This window comes from Phocoena phocoena, chromosome 19 (genome assembly GCF_963924675.1).
Source record: "Phocoena phocoena chromosome 19, mPhoPho1.1, whole genome shotgun sequence".
Classification (NCBI taxonomy): Eukaryota; Metazoa; Chordata; class Mammalia; order Artiodactyla; family Phocoenidae; genus Phocoena; species Phocoena phocoena.
In genome coordinates, this window is record NC_089237.1 from 55,577,699 (window position 1) to 55,595,844 (window position 18,146).

Here is an 18,146-nt window from a genome sequence, read left to right on the forward strand (position 1 = left end):
AATTACACAACTCCAGCCTGAGGTCTAGCCCAGGGCTCCTGAGTGTAGCCCGAATCCAAAAAAGTTAGGAATGCTACAATAAATCCACTGGGTAGAAAAATGCACCCAACCCACAGAGTGATTCATTGGCCCCTGAAAAGGGTTTTGCTGCTACAAATTTTTGTCCAAAACATTTGATCCAGCAGTAGTTCAGTCTAGACACAAAGTGGCCAACATGCTTTGAACAAATCTGCTTTTAATGTGCAGAGTGCTCTTGTTTCCAGTTATTATTCTGAGTGATTAAACAAACTGCCAAACTTTTCCTGCTGCAGTCACCATTTATTACTGAGATACTTATTGGGGATTTAATAGTACTCCATTTGAGACAATATCTTGAGACTGACGAACTCAAAAGAAAAGAGATGTGTTTTTGGCACAAATTGATAGAGTTTCAAGATTTCTGTAATAGATACATACACAATCATATTGTTGAATCGAAAGAAATGTGTTTCCAATAAGCAGTATTTACTGGGGTTTAACAACGGTATAATAGTTACCTGTCTGTTACGTGGTAGTCAAAGCTAAAGAAATGTGTTTCTAATAATCAATTGGCATTTCAAATAATATAACTGCCATATGATATCAGAACCTAGATACGACCTGCATTTTAGACTTGTTTTGGGAGCCTCATTCACGAAATCAAGGTATCAGTGATTGGCCATTATAAAAAAGCATATTATCATCTAAGGGCTAGGATTTTTACTTTTTTCTCTTACATTTTCTCAGCTTTTCTTTTTTCATTATTCCTTTTCCTTTTCCTTCTACTTAGCATGTATTTCCTTACACCTCGTATTATAGCTAATTGAGATTGAATTTTGCCTATATAAAGGAGAGAGATCCTTCCTTCCAAGTGGGAAAAAAAGAAAGTAATTGAAAAAGTGCTCATTTAATCCATGCCTGGAGAAGCAGACAGGACAAATCTGAAAGTGGCAGTGATGTCTATGTGGTGACAGACTCCCTTGGGAATAACTCTGCCTGTCACTTTGCAATCATAATTTCATGAGTTATTATGCTGTACACCTTAAGCTTATTCCGTGTTGCAGGTAGATTACATCTCAGTAAAACTGGGGGAAAAAATTTCAGCTACTCTCTCCCTGGGCCACTCTGAAAGCAGCCCATTCTCCCACACGTACACAGACTTTGACTCGTTCATTCATTTATTTGGCACATATTCGTAAGGCACCTATCTTATGCTGAATTGCTCTACTAGGTACGAGTGCCACAAAAACAAAAGGCAGAACATCCACTTTCAAAGAACTCTCCGTCAGAAGGAGAAGAGGGGAAAGACAACCCCTAGTGACACACTGCAAGGCAAACAAAGGACACCATCCATATGAGCACGGGGCTGGGGGTGGTGATCACCCATCATAGGCCCAGCCGGCTTTCTTGTCCGAAGGGTGCAGGATAAGGACCGTCCAAAAGATAATGGTGCTGATAAGACATTACTTTCCGATGCCTTATGGTTTATAAAACACCTCCCGACACAGTCCTTCCCTTACAGAAGCTTCTCCCTGGCACTGTGTACATCTCACCTCTCTGTCTGGAATGCTCCTTTTTAAATTCTCTCCATGGCTGCACCCTGCTCACCCAGCACATCTCAATTCACCTCTACAGGATCTTCCTGACTACCTTCTCATAAGTGCTGTTCCTAATGCCTAGACCCCCTGTGTTTTCATATCACCTCTGTTTTCTTCAAATACTAAGCACACTCCATAAAGATGATGTTGATGTAATGGCTTGTTATCTGTCTCCTCCTGGTAGAATGCAGTCTCTGCAAGGTGCCAACCACAGCCCTGTTGACACTGCAGCCCATACAGGTACAATAGACAGAAGAGTCTCTGACAATCGTGGGCCCTTATCCTCATGGCTTGAATGAATGAAGTTACAAACCTATCGTGCCCTTAAACTTCAGAACTATAGCCACCCAGGCAGCCACTGGTTGAGACTTTTGGGATGAGGGAATGCTCCCTCCTTGAGGAAATAACACGATGTTCAGGGTGTGACACAGAAGGCTGGCTCTCACGTGTGACCTGGTGCCCCTCAGAGGCTGGCTTGTTGCTGCCCAGCCAGCACTCCTTCTGCAGAAGATACTTAGAGTGCCCAGTCCAGGAAGGGTCCCTGGACTTTGTTTTGAGCATTGCCTGTTCTCCGACCCAACCAAGCCCTGGCAACGAGACACCCAGGGTCTCCAGCCAGACATGGCACCTCTACCTGTAGCTAACTGCAGCCTCCAGCGCCTGGAGAGCAGGGCAGATAGCAGGAGGAAGCACATGGCAGGACAAAGGTTCCTGCGATGACAAAGCCTCTTAGGAATGAGAGCTCGTTAAAAGCCTGTGCCTCTGCTCCCCATGTCTGCCAAGTGTGGACCTATAAAGGGCTCCGGGCGGAGGTCAGCTGCAGAACGTGGTGAGTCCGGGTGGAGGTGGGACTTCCCCCGGAAGCTGCAGAGGGCTGGGTTGCGCAACTGCCGGTGGACTTGTCAGACCAGGAGCTTTCAAGGGATTCATCCACCCCGACATGTGCACGTTTTGAAAAGCAGGGATCTGCTGAGAGTTGATTCATTCCTCCGTGGCGTCTCCTAATCCCACCTCCCGCCATTCCTAGACTGCCCTCCCCCCTTTTCTTTGCTGCCCTTTTGGAATGCTGAGACCCCCATGTTAGGAAGTATCCTTTGCTTCTTGAGGTTAGTGTGTTTTGGAAGAAATCTATTCCAATAATAATACTAATATAATGAATTTGTACTATCCTTAAAGGAAGATTATTGTTTCTAAAGGTACTTTGAAAAATGTTGCTATACAAATATCTCACTTTGAGTTTTCAGCCTATTAAAAATTGTGAGAGTAACATTCCGATTTTACGTGAAAGTTAATTGAGACTCAGGTTGAACAGTTTACCCAAGGTCACACAGCTGAGGATGGGCAGAGAGGGGAACAAAGCTTCTATTTTCCCTACCATTCCATCTCAATGCAGATCTCTTGGTAATTTCCCTCCAGTACATGGTTTAGAGGGACAGAAATTGAAAAATTGCTTCCTAGTTTGGAAGATTTCCTTTTTGATCTAAAAGAAAATAATAGCGTATTTACAGATAAACTGTGAGATTAAACATATCAGCAAACATTCATGTATAAGCATGCGTAATGTGGCTTACACCATGAGTTGTATGTAGTTTTCAGAAACATTGTTAATATTTTTAATATTTCAGAATATGTCCCTAAGGATGAACTTTTTGCAAATACACACTCAAACCTCTCTCTTTAAAAAGGGCCACAATTTTGTAATTTGATACTTGAAAGGAAGTGACATATAATTTTTACACAATTTACAGTTTTACTTGGCATTAAAATTATTGCTTGATATTTTAAGCTTTTATGAATAGTGATCCCATTTCATTAGTTTTATGAATGCACATAAAAACAATTTTTTATGAACCCTACTAATTTGAAATTCATGACCATTCAAACATAGACCTTTACCTTTGTTTGGCTAATGGGGAAAACGTGTAGGCAAGCAGAAAATGTAAACTCTAAGTGTTTGATATACTTAAGAAAATATATTTTTCAATCTCTTTAGAACCAGATGCTTGCGTTGTATGCACATCTTACTCATTTATTCATTAAGAGCAATCCCCAAGGGCTTCTATGAGCCAACAATTATTGGCTTAAGTATTATGTCTGGTATAGTCTTGAAAGTAATAGTTATAATTCATTTTTCTTAAACCTTATTTGCAGAGCTTTACTGATTCAGCCTACCAGTCCATATTAGTAATATTTAATAGCAGTGGAAAGAGCACAGAGTTTGGAGCCAGACAGACCTGGCTTGAATTCCAGTGCTGCCACTTTTTAGTTGATTATCCTTGAACAAATGAACTAATCCTTCTGCTTTTCGTCGTCATCCAAACCAGGGCACTTCTGAGAATAAAAGAGAGTGTTGTTAGTAATTACTCTGGAAAAACAAACAGAATCAGGGACTCGCCTTGGCAACAGACATACGGTTACTCTATCAAAATGTGATTTGTCTTCCAAATTTCTGGTCTGTGGCTTATCTAAGTTGGTGTCTTGTTTCAATTTGTCTATCATTGCTTCAACTCTATGGACTCAACTCTCCTATCTAAGCCTCATGATGTCATCTTGAATCTGACACATTCACTTGTAAGAATAGTCTTGTTAAGGTTATTAAGTCACATGTTCATGGGTAGAAAAGTCCTAAAATCAAGTTTAAAACTTCTTATGTAATTCAAAACTTTTCCACTCCCTAATAATCTGGTCTGACTCTGGCCCTCGGGAACAGAAGAGGGAAGGGGTATATTCTACTCCATTTCTCTTTATTCTTTTAATCCTTCTTCCTCTCCTCAATCCAGTGCTCTGGCTCCCCAAGGTCCGTGCAGGGGAAAGCGGGATTATAGGAAAAGAGAAAAGAGCCCGTTCCACCCGCCCTAGGCTTCCTTGGGCAGCATGCCCACTGTGCACCGTGTGCTTTATCAAAAATCTGTGCCACTTGTGGCTTGAATTTGCAGGCCTTTGTCTGACAGTGATGTTGAATACATTTTTACTTGTACTTCTCTTCTGTAGATTACCTATTCATATCTTTGGCCAATGTCTCTTTCTTGACTTTTTGTAATAATATTTTCCTTCACTTTCTTAAAATAAAAAGAATAAGAAAACCACCTCCATGCCTAAAAATGATGATGATTAACATTTTATAGTATTTTCTCTATCTGCTTTTAATAGAAGAAATAAAACACTGCAGATAAAATTGAAGTACATTTTATAACTACAGTACCCATGAACTCTAAGTAGTATATTATTCATGTGTGTGTATTTTAAGTTTATATAAGTGATAAAATACCATACCCATATTCTGTAATTTGCTTCTTTACTCAACGATATGCTTTTTAGAACTTTCCTTTATATATGTTAAATATATATATTTAAAATTTCTTTTAACTGCTATATAACATTCCACATGTGTACTTGATTATTGAAAACCCTATAATTGCCAAATAATGTTCTATCATGTTTCTAAGGTTTGACTATTACAAGCAATGCTTGTACACATCCTTGTAGCTGTCTCTCCACGTTTGTGTGCAAATATTTCTGGAAGATGTTTACTGGAAGTGGAATTTCTGAGTGGTAAGATATGTGCATTTTAATTTTACAAGCTACTGACAGAATGCCATTTGGTTAGTCATACCACTTCATTATACTCCTGCCAGCAAAGTCTCGTACAACCCATTTCTCCACTTTCTTACCAGCAAGTGATATTGCAGAACATTAAAATTTTTATCGGTCTTATGAATGAGCTATAAAGTTATGTTTTAATTTGTAATCATCTGATCTCCTTTCTACGTCACGTCTTTCAGTTAATATGGAGCGTGAACATTTTTTTTTTACATCTTTATTGGAGTATAATTGCTTTGCAATGGTGTGTTAGTTTCTGCTCCATAACAAAGCGAATCAGCCATACATATACACATGTTCCCATATCTCTTCCCTCTTGCGTCTCCCTCCCTCCCACCCTCCCTATCCCACCCCTCTAGGTGGTCACAAAGCGCCGAGCTGATCTCCCTGTGCTATGCAGCTGCTTCCCACTACCTATCTACCTTACGTTTGGTAGTGTATATATGTCCATGCCTCTCTCTCGCTTTGTCACACTTTACCCTTCCCCCTCCCCATGTCCTCAAGTCCATTCTCTAGTGGGTCTGTGTCTTTATTCCTATCTTACCGCTAGGTTCTTCATGACATTTTTTTTCTTAAATTCCATATATATGTGTTAGCATACGGTATTTGTCTTTCTCTTTCTGACTTACTTCACTCTGTATGACAGACTCTAGGTCCATCCACCTCATTACAAATAGCTCAATTTCGTTTCTTTTTATGGCTGAGTAATATTCCATTGTATATATGTGCCACATCTTCTTTATCCATTCGTCCGATCATGGACACTTAGGTTGTTTCCATCTCCGGGCTCTTGTAAATAGAGCTGCAATGAACATTTTGGTACATGACTCTTTTTGAATTATGGTTTTCTCAGGGTATATGCCCAGTAGTGGGATTACTGGGTCATATGGTAGTTCTATTTGTAGTTTTTTAAGGAACCTCCATACTGTTCTCCATAGTGGCTGTACCAATTCACATTCCCACCAGCAGTGCAAGAGTGTTCCCTTTTCTCCACACCCTCTCCAGCATTTATTGTTTCTAGATTTTTTGATGATGGCCATTCTGACTGGTGTAAGATGATATCTCATTGCAGTTTTGATTTGCATTTCTCTAATGATTAATGATGTTGAGCATTCTTTCATGTGTTTGTTGCCAGTCTGTATATCTTCTTTGGAGAAATGTCTATTTAGGTCTTCTGCCCATTTTTGGATTGGGTTGTTTGTTTTTTTGTTATTGAGCTGCATGAGCTGCTTATAAATTTTGGAGATTAATCCTTTGTCAGTTGCTTCATTTGCAAATATTTTCTCCCATTCTGAGGGTTGTCTTTTGGTCTTGCTTATGGTTTCCTTTGCTGTGCAAAAGCTTTGAAGTTTCATTAGGTCCCATTTGTTTATTTTTGTTTTTATTTCCATTCCTCGAGGAGGTGGGTCATAAAGGATCTTGCTGTGATTTATGTCGTAGAGTGTTCTGCCTATGTTTTCCTCTAAGAGTTTGATAGTTTCTGGCCTTACATTTAGGTCTTTAATCCATTTTGAGCTTATTTTTGTGTATGGTGTTAGGGAGTGATCTAATCTCATACTTTTACATGTACCTGTCCAGTTTTCCCAGCACCACTTATTGAAGAGGCTGTCCTTTCTCCACTGTACATTCCTGCCTCCTTTATCAAAGATAAGTTGACCATATGTGCGGAGTGTGAACATTTTTTATACATAACGACCAGTTCTGTTTCTTCATCTGTAAATTCCCTGTTTGTATTCTCTGCCCATTTTTCTTTTGGGTTAACAGTTTTTATTTGTGTCTTAATAGAAGTATATTTACTAAAGATATTAGCCTTGATTTTGTTCCTGCTTATATTTTACTTTTAAGTGTTCTTGTGGGGTTTTGGACACTTAGAAACATTAACTTTTTGTGCAGTTATAAATTAGCCTTTTCCTTAATAGTTTTCCTATTCATTGGATTCTTACTTTATTTGGATGTGTGGATATAGGTTAATATGACTACAAAGCTGTTTTCAGGGGAAGAGGGACTTTTATGAAGGAACACATAGTGAATAACTTCAATATTCTTAAATGGAATAGGAGGCAAAAATGTATGTGAAAGGTAATAATGTAAGAAAAATTATTGCCTGAACTTTTAAGAACATACGTAATTTTGTTTTGATAGGGTGAGATAGCATTTTATAAGCATAGCTTCTTAACCTTCTACGTCTTTCTCAGGCACCAGGACAGTCCCTGTCGAATGAACTCCGAAACCATGCTTCTCGTGGTGATTATTTATTTCTGGACGTCATGTCAAAACCAATAAAATATTTCTTTGAGAACTGTTTGTGCCATTGTGGAGTTGAGTAGCATAATCCTTTTAGTGTCCAGATAATCAGCAAAATAAGATTTCTTCAGGAGTAATCTGACCTGAACGCAACATAAAGAGAAGGGAAATTATCACGTAGACAAACAACAAACATAAACATAATCAGCCTCTTCGAACAAGTGACACTTGAAGTTCCTGGGTCAGCAAAGTGAACCTTCCTGATCTTACACAGAGACATTCTCTGATGGACATTTCCTGTGTGTAAATTCTGTTCCGTCTGTAATTGTCGGAATTGATTATTTAAGAGTTGGCCGGATGCTGTGCTTTTCTGGACCTGGCATGTGTCCGAGTCACTGCCTGCCAGGATATTACCCTTCAAGCACCATGTGCTGATATTCTATGTCCTTCCAGGACTGGATACCTGAAAAGAAACCTAAGATTCATGTCACAGATTCTGGTATGGAGAAAACACCAATCGACTACTGGGCCCTCTATGGATAAAAGTTAGACGTAAATTATATACTCTCCAGCGACTGGCCTGGAAAAATAGGGAGACAGAAATTCTAATCCACAGTTACAAATATTAAAGTGGCTCCAAACTCAAGTCATTAAAACTCCTCACATTAGGGGCACTCTGCCTCAGATGGAAACAAGCTCCAAACTCAACGGGAATCTTCATGGCCACGCCAGCTTACCTGCCACTAATCATCTTTAGAGCTACACATTCAAATACCTTCTGCTATATTGGGGGCAGCCTCATTATCTTATTTCCACTGGTCCTTGGAATGAAGATTATTTTACCAGTTTTCCCTGTAGCTGTTGGAATAATGTAATCCCTTTTGCTTCATAGAGAATTCCCTTTCTTTTTTTAAATATTTTATTTTATTATTTTTTTTTATCTTTGGCTGTGTCGGGTCTTAGGTGCAGCATGCAAGATATTTGATGTGGCATGCAGACTCTTTCGTTGCAGCACGTGGGCTCTTCGTTGCGGTGTGCAGGCTTCTCTCTAGTTGTGGCCTGGGGGTTCCAGAGTGTGTGGGCTCTGTAGTTTGCGGCTTGTGGGCTCTCTAGTTGTGGCGCATGGGCTTAATTACCCCCGGGCATATGGGATCTTGGTTCCCTGACCAGGGATCAAACCAGTGTCCCCAGCATTGCAAGGCGGATTCTTTACCACTGGACCACTGGACCACCAGGGAAGTCCCGAGAATTCCCTTCTGTAGCTGTTGGCAGAAGCCTTCCTATCCCTAGATGTAGATGGGATGGAGCACTCCTGAAGCACAGATGGTGTCATGTGCTCAGCCATGAGCTGAGTGTTTTTAATGCAATCTGTTATTTCATCCTCATCAAAGCCCTACAAGTTTGATGTAATGGCCCACAATTTTTACAGAGCAGGCTACTGAGACAGAAAGAGGCCAGTTTTCCAGTTTGTATGTGGGAGTCGAGGATTCAAACCCATGCTTTTTTGTTCATTTGTTTTGTTTGTTTGTTTTTGACCTAACTGCTCAGCCTGTGGGATCTTATCTCCCCAACCAGGGATTGAACCCACGCCCTCAGCAGTGAAAACACAGAGTCCTGACCATTGGACTGCCAGGGAATTCCCTAAAACCCATGTTTATTGGACAATAAAACACTTCTCTTTTTACTGTTCCACTCATTGTACCTGTTTGATGCCATCATTTTAAAAAAAAATAACTGGGTGATCTTGGCCAAGCCATATCATCTTTCTTACTTCATGGGGCATAAAATGAGAGGGAAGAACTAAATAATCATAAACATTCTTTTTATCTCATAAGTCTTCCAATTTCATAAAAGAGGAATAGAAATGGCAACGTCATTTTATATAACAGTAATCGTTATAAAGAAGTGAACGACTACCAAAATGAGACAAAGCATTCAGAAAATACACTTGGGTATGATTTCCCTCCATATTAAATAAAACTTCCCTATTTTTTTTATTTTGTAGTAGACAGAGTTACTGGAACATTTATAGTGGGATTTTCACCTCAGGTTTTTAAAAGTTTGTAAGTTTATTATCCAGTCAATTTTGTTTTTCCTTCAAAGGTTTGTTTAGTTTTATGATGTATTAGGATCAAAATATCCAACAACAAATTGGCATTTCAAAAGCAACAAAATCTATAAAAATATCCAGGAAGTAACTTAATGAGAAATATGTGGGCTTTATGACTGGACAGAAAAGAAAACTTGAATAAGTACATGGAAATATTTCCTTGGAAGGAAAGGTTTACTGTAGAAAAGTGATCAATTCTCTTGGAATTAACATAACTTTAATGAAATGTCAATTAAAATTTCAACATGGTTTTTGGGGAAACTTAATATAAGGGTTTTAATGTTTACTTGATGGAATAAAGTACTAAGCAAAGGTAATTAAAAAAAATTAAAAGTAAATGGGGTTATGGAAGGACTCTAGCCAGATTTCCAATTGCATTATGAATTTTGGTAATTAAAACTATAAGCAAAGTTTTGATGAAAAAGGTAGAGAATCGATATTCTAGCTTAGCCAGTGTATCAGCTTAGCCTTCTAAAAATTTAAATGAGGTATCAAGGATTCTGGTCATGGTTTGTTTAGAGTGTAAAGGATGATATTAGACCTCTTATGACAAAGGGTGAAGGCAGGGTTGTGATTTATTGGCTGCCTTACCCTGACACAAATATTAGATGTAGTTATAATTAGGTAGGAAGTTACATTATTTAAGGTAGAATTCAGCTTTAAGCATACAGCCCAGAGAAGTAGGAAGAGCCCTCTGCTGCAAACTATTCTATTCTTATTCCAGGTCACATCTTGTCATCCCAAGAATATGGCCTCATCCTTTTGATCCAAGATGATGGTGTCCTCTACATGCTAGGCAGTAAGATGTAAAAAGAGGCTAAGAAGAAGAGGGCAAAGCTCATAGGCCAACAGCTCTAAAGGAAGGTTCTGGAAATTTGCCTTCTTCTTACATCACATGGACCAAAACTGTGTCACTTTTTAGTCACATGGGTACATGAGTACCAGGAATTTTGTCTTCTTCTAAGGAACCTGGTACCCAGCTAAAATTCTACTATCCTGGATGGAATGGATTCTAGGAGACAAGCAGCAGACTCCACCAGAAAGGGATGGAGAATTAGAGGGAGGAGATCTGGGCGGGTAATATACTGTGGGATTTGGAAGTATCTTTGTGAAATCTTCTCTGACATAAACATAGAAGGGGATATTCCTTGGCTCCTTCAGTGTGAGTGTGATAATGATACAAACTAAAATCTCCTAACATCCTGCCAACCGGAGTCACAGCCCCCTGTAGTGTTCATTTATGTTATGCCAGAACCTAAACAACACAACTTTAGGAAAAAGAGGATTTTGTTTTAGAAAATGAAAAGAAAAAATAATAATTTATGGACCTATGAAATCATGCTGTACAAAATATTTTAATCTGTATTAAGGCTTAAAAATTTGATAATAATGTTTGGAACAGTAACCAGTGTAAAGTGAGAAACTCTCAATCTTTCTAAATCATTATGTTTTTAATGCCTGATGGCATTTCACCATAATTCATTTTACCAATTCAATTGGATTACCACGTACATGTAGCTTCGTCATTGTAGGTAAAGCATACCCTAGCTTAACCTGATTTAAGGACCACGAGAATGCCCCATAGCATCAAAACCAAACAAACAACTGCTCAGCTTCTCCAGAACCTGTTTAGTTTAAGCCCCTTGTCCATCTTCCCAGTATCAACTGTCCTGGTAAACCGTTAATCCCAGTTGCTCACTTGGCTTTGAAGGATTTTTTTTTTTTCCTTTTGCCTTTAATCAGTGCAACCAAAGGAAACCACAAGTAACTTTGACTCTCAGGTATCAAAAGATGTCTCCCAGGTTTATGACAGGTTGAATTGAATGTGTACAACAGGGGATGCAGGTCTGCCGCCCAGATGGCTGACCCACTCTTGTTTTGTTTTTTGATTGAGCCAGTATACAACAATCAGGATATTTCACATAAACATCTAGTGTTCTGGCTTTTCTTTCTTCCTTTTTTTTTTTTCTAAAGATTTTTTGATGTGGACCATTTTTTAAAAAGTCTTTATTGAATTTGTTACAAAATTGCTTCTGTTTTATGTTTTGTTTTTTGGCTGTAAGGCATGTGGGATCTTAGCTCCCTGACCAGGGATCGAACCCACACTCCCTGCATTGGAAGGTGAAGTCTTAACCACTGCACCACCAGGGAAGTCCCTGGCTTTTCTTAAAATATTGGGAGATGTGACAGTTCCTGACCATCCCCATCCCCCAACACATGACAACAGTGAGTAAGAACTGAGCAGTAACTGTCCCCTTTACAACATGCACCCTAGTTCCCCTCAGACTTCACCACTTTGTATTATCTCCTCCATCCTGAGAACAAGTGCGGGTTGCTTTGTAAGCACCCACAGAGTGTTGGTTTTCTTACCCTTCTCTTTGACCCTGTCTCTATCAAAATGGAGAAAGTGAGACATAAACTAAGAGGGTCACCTTCTTCAAGAAAAATGTGAGAGAGCACATTGCTTTGTGGAAATTCAAGATTCTTAAATAATAGCATGTCATATTAGGTCTCTTCTGCTGTTACCTTCCTGGCCCTGATAGGTCTGAGATCTCTGGAATACATCTTACTCCTGAAATATTTATGCAATGAAAAATCTGATGCAAAGTTTCATCTCATAAGGGAAACCATCTCTGTAACTTTATCCATCCCATTCTGCATCTTAACATAGCCCTGCGTCTAGGTGACTATCTTATACCTCTCACCATGCTCATGCTCTTGGCCACGCTCGACACCTGGGAGCTTTGCTTCCAATGCTAAGCCCATCTGTTTTTCATATCTCTCCACCATTTCTGCTCAGATCTCATTAGCTATAAAGAAAATTGTTACTTACCTTAGCTACTGCTGTTTCTTCCTTTTATTGCCCAGATTCTAAAGCAGATAGTGTGTGGTCCCTGACTCAATCTTTGTATCACCCAAGCCATCTGCTACACTTACCTCAAGCCAACCATGACTCACTCATTGTGGTGTCCTTTCCAACAACTTCCCCCATAATTCTCTCATCAAGATGACCAATGGTCTCCTTCTAACCACTTCCAGTTACTTTATGTTGTTAAATTTTAAAAAATTTTTTGGCCATGCTGCATGGCATGTGGGATCTCATGTTTCCCAACCAGGGATTGAACCTGGGGCCCCTGCACTGGAAGGCAAAGTCTTAACCGCTGGACCACCAGGGAAGTCCCCAGTTACTTTACTTTAATTAAACTTTCTGGGCCTTTTGGCAACATTGATTCTTCCATGCTTTCTTGGGATTTGGCTGTCCTTGGATTCTATGACAATATAGGCTGCAGATTTTCCCACCCCTAACTGCAACTGAATTTCTTGCTTCTTTATTTTTTCTCTATACTACACACACTAAATTTTCTCCTATGAAGAGTTCAGATATTTATGGCTTTGTTATTCCATATATTTCTCTCTTTTTTAAGGATTTGTTTCTTTTATACCTGGAAGTTTGTACCCTTTGACCACCTTCACCCATTTTGTTCAACCCTCACCCTGCCGCTGGCAGCCACCAGTCAGCTTTCTGTATCTGTGAGTCCATTTGTTTGTTTGTTGTTTACTTTTGGATTCCACATATCAGTAAGATAGCACAGTATTTGTCTTCCTCTGTCTGACTTATTATTTCACTTAGCATAATGCCCTCAAGGTCCATCCATGTTGTTGCACACAGCAGTATCTCCTTCTTTTTATGGCTAAATAATATTCCGTTGCATATCCACTTGTTTCTTACGCCCCCAAGATACACATCTTCACAAAATCTTTTACCCAATTATGTGTACAGCCTTTTAGATTTTGAAAAGTACTCTTCACTTACAACTAACCCAGTGACTCGCGCATCATCTTCTCAACAGTGCTAATGTTGATATTGTTATTATTATTCCCATGTTTAGAATAAACTCCAGAGAAGTTAATAGTCACCTGCTCATGATTGATTGGGAATTAGTACAAGTTCCAGTTTACTGGCTGGAGGACCTTGGTGCTGGGGTAGGTGGCAGCTGACAGAGGTGACTGGGCACGATGAACTAATAGTAGGAAGTCCATCTGGTGATGGAGACAGAGAATCTTAGCCTAAGTACCAGCTCTGTCACTTAACCAGGTTACATGACTTTATTAGCTATGTTAACTAATTGCTCTGACCTGTTTTCTTATCTTTAAAATGAAAAATACAGTAATAACTAAATTACTTGAAGCTGGTATCTGGAACACAATTCTTGCTTTAGGCATGAAGGCATGTTTGTTGTGCCCACACCACTGGGATTTTCTCCCTTTCTGTACCCCCAGCTCCCCCCATGCAGCCTTGTCCTGAGTGTAGTAGAGCCCTAGCACACTGCCTGATGCTTACAACTCCTGCTGGGAGTGTAGACTCTCCTCGCCTCCCCGGAAGGTGAGTGGTTCACTGCTCAGCTGGAACCGTGATGAAGTTCCCTGTCTCCACCAATGTCTATCACTCTACACACTCCTGTAGCTACAGCCCATCATCACAGAGAGCTCCTCTGGGGACTGAAACTAGTTCCTCATTATACCCGAGTTCACTGGCTGTGGTGGTCACTTCAGAATTTCTACACAAGAGGGCCCTGAAGTCAGCTTTTTGCTTGGAGGGAGCTTGTATATATAGGGGCCTTTCCTTAAAACTGCATATGGGGACTTCCCTGGTGGTGCAGTGGTTAAGAATCCACCTGCCAATGCAGGGGACACAGGTTCAAGCCCTGGTCTGGAAGATCCCACATGCTGTGGAGCAACTAAGCCCGTGCACCACAACTACTGAGCCTGCGCTCTAGAGCCCACAAGCCACAACGACTGAGCCCATGTGCCACAACTACTAAAGCCCATGCACCTAGAGCCCACACTCCACAACAAGAGAAGCCACCACAATGAGAAGCCCGCGCACTGCAACCAAGAGTAGCCCCCGCACGCCGCAACCAGAGAAAGCCCACATGCAGCAACGAAGACCCAACACAGCCAAAAAAACCCCAAACAAACAAAAAACTGCATATGGATAGCAAGTATGTTGTTTCTACATAAATTGCTTGTGTTTGTTTCTTCTTTGGAAGAAGACCTGCCATCAAGCAACTGCGAAATATTAGCCACTTTCCTCTTTGTCGGGGGGTGACACAACCCTGCAGTTAGGCCATTACCGCCAATCCTGACCCTGGTTTATCCACCTTCTTCCCTTCCCATACCTCCCCTTATTGATGGTTCCTGAGTACCTACTCACTCTCCTGAGATATGACATGTCCTCCTAGGAACAATCCTCCTTCTATCCAGAATCATTCATCTGTCAGCTACACAGGCTCTTTTCTCTTCTTCACTTAATAGGTCAAGCCATTCCCGAAATCCAGTAGAGTCGTCCCTTGTAATTCTTTTGTCCATGGGATCAGTAACAATGACACTTCTTTCTTTTCTGATATTTGTTACCTGTGTCTTTGATCTTTTATTTTATTTTTAAAACTTGTCTTAAAAAATTTTTTTGATGTGGACCTTTTTTTTTTTTTGCGGTACACGGGCTTCTCACTGTTGTGGCCTCTCCCGTTGTGGAGTACAGGCTCCAGACACACAGGCTCAGCGGCCGTGGCTCACGGGCCTAGCTGCTCTGCGGCATGTGGGATCTTCCCGGACCAGGGCACGAACCCGTGTCCCTTGCATTGGCAGGCGGACTCTCAACCACTGTGCCACCAGGGAAGCCCAATGTGGACCATTTTTAAAGTCTTTATTGAATTTGTTACAATATTACTTCTGTTTTATGTTTTGTTTTTTTTGACCGCGAGGCATGTGGGATCTTAGCTCCCTGATTAGGGATCAAACCCATACCCCCTGCATTGGAAGGCAAAGTCTTAACCACTGGACCACCAGAGAAGTCCCTTGATCTTTTATCCTTAGTTGGCATGGCTAGAGATTTATCAATTTTATGGAGTTTTTTTTTTTAAATCAGTTTTTGGTTTCATTGATTTTCTTGATTGTTTTCCTGTTTTCAACTTTATTGATTATTGATCTATTTTTTAATACCTCTTTTCTTCTGCTTGTTTTAGGTCTAATTGACTTTCTGTATCTAATTTCCTGAGATGGAAGCTTAAATGATTGATTTCTGATATAAGCATTTGATGTTATAAGTTGCCCTCTAAGCTCTACTTTTGCTGCATCACATAAGTTTTGATAAGTTGTATTTTCATTTGGTTCAAAATATTGTTAAAAATTTATATTGAGACTTTTTCTTTGATCCATATGTTATTTAGAAATGTGTAGTTTAATCTCAAAAAATTTGAGGATTTTCCTAATATTTTTCTGTTAGTGATTTCTGATTTAATTTTTATCATGGTCTAAGAGCATTCTTTGCAGGATTTCTATTCTTTTAAACTTGTTAAGGTGTGTCTTATGGCCCAGAATTTGGTTTATTTTGGTGAATGTTCCATGCAAGCTAGAGAAGAATGTGTTCTGCTGTTGCTGGGGAGGATAGTCTATAAGTGTCACTTAGAATGGTTTGATTGCTGGTGCTTTCAGGTCAGCTATATCCTTACTGATTTTCTGCCAGCTTGATTTATCAATTAATGATAGGAAGGTGTTGAAGTCTCCAACCATAGTAGTGCTTATCTGTTTTTCCTTGTAGTTTTTGCCTCACATATTTTGATGCTTTGTGTTAGGTGCATGTGGATTTAGGATTAATTGATCTGGAGAATTAACCCTTTCATCACTGTATAATGTCTCTCTTTATCCCTCATAATTCTCCTTGATCTGAAATTTACTTGTCTGAAATTAATGTAACTACTCCAGCTTTCTTTTGATTGGTGTTAACATAGTATATCTTTCTCCATCTTCTTACTTTTAATCTATACATGTGTCTTCATATTTAAAGTGGGTTTCTTGTAAATAACATCTGACTGGGCCTTATTTTTTATCCACTCTGACAATCTCTGTCTTTTTAATAGTGAATTTAGATCATTCACATTTATGGTGATTATCAATATAGTTGGATTGATAATTAGCACATTTGTAAATGTTTTCTCTTCATTGTATTTGCTCTTTTTTTTTTCTATTTTACCCCTCTTTTTCTGCCTAGAGAAGGCATTTTATATGCTTCTATTTTTATCTCCTCTCCTGGCATATAAATTATACTTCTTTATACTTCTTTTTTTAGTGGTTGCCCTAGAATTTCCAAGATATATTTTAAATTAATCTAAATCTACCTTCAAATAACACCATACTGCTTCACATGTATTACAGATAACTTGTAACAGAGTACAGTTGACCCTTGAACAATATGGGAGTTAGGGATACCAGCCCCCCGTGCAGTCAAAAATCCATGTGTAACTTTACAGTTGGCCCTCCTTTTCCACAGTTCCACGACCGTGATTCAATCAACCACAGATCGTGTATTACTATAGTATGTATTTAGTGAAAAAAATCCACATATGAGTGGATCCATGCAGTTCAGATTCGTCTTGTTCAAGGGTCAACTGTATTCCCAATTCCTCCCTCTGTTCCTCATGACTTCTTGTTATTCATTTCACTTATCCACATGCTATAATAACTGAATATATTATTTCATTAATACATTACTTAGATAGCTTTAAGTTCAATTAAGAATAAGAAAAATATTTTCTTTTATTTCATACAATCCTTCTCTGATGCTCTTTCTTTCTTTCTTTTTTTAAATAAATTTATTTATTTATTTTTGGCTGTGTTGGGTCTTTGTTGCTCCACATGGGCTTTCCTTAGTTGTGGCGAATGGGAACTATTCTTTGTTTCAGTGCACGGGCTTCTCATTGCGGTGGCTTCTTTTGTTGCGGAGCACGGGCTCTAGATGTGCAGGCTTCAGTAGTTGTGGCTTACAGGCTCTAGAGCTCAGGCTCAGTAGTTGTGGCACACGGGCCTAGTTGCTCCGCGGCACATGGGATCTTCCTGGACCATGGCTCAAACCTGTGTCCCCTGCACTGGCAGGAGGATTCTTAACCACCAGAGAAGCCCCTCTTCCTTTCTTTCTGTATATCTTAGTTTCTGACCTGTGTCCTTCTGCCTTTACATACCATTCTTATACCATTTCTTGCAAGACAGGCCTTGTGGTGATGAATTTCCTCAATTTTTGTTCATCAGAGAAGGACTTGATTTTCCCTTCCCCTTTGAAAAATAATTTTGCTGGATTTAGAATTTTTAGGCTGTTGATTTTGTTTATGTTTACTTTTAACACTTTAAATATTTCACTCCAGTCTCTTCTTGGTTACATGGTTTTTGATAAGCTCACCACAATTCTTATCCTTGTGCCGCTATAGAAAAAGTACCCACCCCCAAGTTGCTTCAGGGTTTTCAATTTGTCTTTGGTTTTCTGCAGTTTGAACATGATATGCCTGATATGTTGATTTTTTGATGTTTATCTTCCTTGGTATTTTCTGAACTTCTTGAATCTATGATTGTCAGTATCTTTGGAAAATATTTTGCCATTATTATTTCAAATATTTTTTTGCTTTGTTCTTTTCCTCCTTCTGGTGTTATAATTATGCATATCTACATGTTTTGAAATTGTCCCATAATTCTTGGATGTTCTATTTTTTCATTTTTTGAAATCTGCATTTCAGTGTAGGGTGTTT